Source organism: Colossoma macropomum, unplaced genomic scaffold, assembly GCF_904425465.1.
Source record: "Colossoma macropomum unplaced genomic scaffold, Colossoma_macropomum, whole genome shotgun sequence".
Classification (NCBI taxonomy): Eukaryota; Metazoa; Chordata; class Actinopteri; order Characiformes; family Serrasalmidae; genus Colossoma; species Colossoma macropomum.
This window is the reverse complement of record NW_023495341.1, coordinates 44,865-47,927: the sequence shown is the minus strand read 5'-3', so window position 1 is coordinate 47,927 and position 3,063 is coordinate 44,865.

The following is a 3,063-nucleotide window of genomic DNA, read 5'->3' as shown; positions in this document are numbered from 1 at the left end:
TGATATATGATTTTATGACTGGTTTATGAAACTATAAAACAAAGCTATTTCTTGATTTTTCCACTGACAGTAAAAACAAAAACAAAAAAAATCCATTTTTGATATTAATAGAAATGGTTGGAAATGACATGATACAAAATAATCCCATTTCAGTGACTTATATGAAGAGCACTTTTTTTGTAAAGTTATGTTTTTAGCAGATACTCTGGGTTTATTGACAGTGATGATATGAACATATAATGCTGTATTTGAGAATGTTATATGTTCAGCATCCAAAAATGGAACTGCTAATTGCAGTTTTTGACTGGTACAAACATTTAGATATACAAGGCATTTGTAGCCCATGAATAAAATAAAAATGTTACTCACCTTCAGAGACATGAAGTCCCAATGAAGAGAAGATAAAAAGTCAGCAACATTCTCACTAGTAAAACAACACTGAGTTCACAGCACACTGACAGCTCCACACCCAGCACTACACTAGCCCTGTATACACAGCTCTCTCAGCAGCTCTTCACTGGAGTCTAACCCACTCTAATGTCCGTGCAGCTCACAGGAGCTGTGTTTAAATCAGCTAGACCGGAACTCTTCTGACTTTTAGAGATTTTATCAGCAGCTTCCTCAGAATCATAAACCACACACAATGACATTGTGGACTCTGAGTCATGTGAACACTTACTATTTCCTGTTTTGTAGTGCAGCATTTCACAGAACTCACAACTGAACATGAGAAACAGACAAATAAAGAGAAGTCATACACATCTATTTGTTTATCTCAAACCCCAGCTGAAAAAAACAGCAGAGACCTGCCCAAATTCCATGCTTGTGCAAGATGGATTTTGCTAGTTTATGCTAAACTGTTGTTTGTCTGATGCTGGTTTCGCTGGTTACCCACTATAGTTATGCTGGTTAACCAGCATACCAGCATCCAAAGCACAACATATGCTGTTTTTTTTCTGCAGAATAGCTATGCTGCTCTATGCTGGTCTATGCTTTTAGAGTTCAGAGCCATCTTTAGCTTATGATATATACACAAAACCCCTTTCTAATGCTGATTTGTAGTTATTGTCCATAATTGTTTCTCTCAAAACTGTGTTAAAGCAGTAATCACAGTTTAATGGTTAAACATTTGAGAACTAAAGCCATGTCAAGCAGCTCTGACCACATTTAATTTAGTGTTTTTTTTTTTCCTTACTATTCACTCTCTGTTCTGTCATCTTGCCTTTTTATGATAATGAGATGTGATCTCATGATTGTGAAACATCTATGTGGTCTATGTCTCTATTTTCAGGTAGCTATAATACTATCAAGTGTGGCTGCTGTCGGGGGGGAGGGGCCACCATGCTGACTAGAATCCTGCTGAGGCCTCAGAGACACAAACACCATGAGTGACTCAGTGTGCTTTATTTCTACATATATGACATGCTAAACAAACTTCTATTTGAAGTCTTACTTATTTCAGTCATTTTCCTTCTTACTTTCTCGTTCTCTGTCTTTTTCTGTCCTTCTTCCTCTACAACACCAGAGAGATCCAGTCTTATGCTGCAGAATGTCTGAGAGGAGCACCCATCCAGGACAGGTCCTGACCTGTCTGAACTGTTCCTCTTAGAGATAATTTGGAAGGTGTCTTCTACTTTTGAGACTAGACGGCCTCACTGAGTTATGATTTAGTCTTTGATGTAATGATTTTTTGCTGGTCCATACCTTATGTAATAGTTCTGACCCATGAATGGTGGTGATCAAGTCAAGGGTTAAGCATGAAAGAGATCACAATACTTTGCAAATGCTGACCCTTACTCATTCCAAGCAGACTGTTCAAATTGTTGGCCCTGTACACCCACAATGTGCCAACTATCAGTGTGATCTTAATCAGACATTTCCACTTATATAAAGGGGAATTCCATCGATTTTTCATAATTTCTGCATAATTCACTCATTAGGATGTAAAGAAAAGTCATTCAGTGTCCTTTATTGTAAAATGGTTCACTGTAGAGAAACTTAGGGACTTGATAGGAACCAGGAGTCCTAATGCCTACAATGCAAATATACACATTTTATTTGCTATCCAAAATAACCAGTGAACCTAAATGAGCATTAACATGCATCCTGGGAGATCCGATCACAGCTGGATGGAGCCAGGTACAGATGTGAGCGATGTACAACTCTGAGACACATTGTGAACCAATCACTCAAACCACTTTCAGAGGTGGTTGGGGAAGCATAACATTTGTGTGAACGCTAAGCATCTCAATGTGAGGTTTTTCATGTAATAGGTTTCTGTGAAGTAGCTTTAAGGGGCATTAAACACTTCAGACGTCTGGTTCCCATCACCACCACTGTAAAAAAAAAAATTGACTCTGACCCAGATCTTCATGAACTGCAGTCTAATAAAATACAAACATCACCCAAAAAGCACCAGTTTTCACATTCTAAACTTGCTTAACGTTTTCTCGTCTTCCTGATCTTGTTTCGGAAAATGTAGATGTGTTCCATCAGCTTACTCTTCTTCTACACTCCTACACACCAATCTGGATCCTGGATCTTCAAAACCCAGAACTCCAGTGGAAGTTTCCTGATTTCTTTGCTTTTTGTAGTTTGGCAGTTACTCGTCAATACACATACACTATATTTCCAAAAGTATTCGCTCGTCTGCCTTATGAACTTAAGTGACATCCCATTCTTAAGCCATAGGGTTTAATATGATGTCGGCCCACGCTCTGCAGCTATAACAGCTTCAACTCTTCTGGGAAGGCTTTCCACAAGGTTTAGGAGTGTGTTTATGGGAATTTTTGACCATTCTTCCAGAAGCGCATTTGTGAGGTCAGACACTGATGTTGGACGAGAAGGCCTGGCTCGCAATCTCTGCTACACTAATCACTTTATTCATCAGCCATTATTTGATAGTACTTTAAATGAATTACAGTTAAAAAGCAGAAAAAGAGGGAAAGTAAAAAACATGATTTTCAACATGTATATTTTGCCCCTCTATGCATAAAAATGTGGAGAAATTCTTAAATATTTGGCTGCCAAATGGTAAATTCATCTCAGTGTTGCAGAACTGCA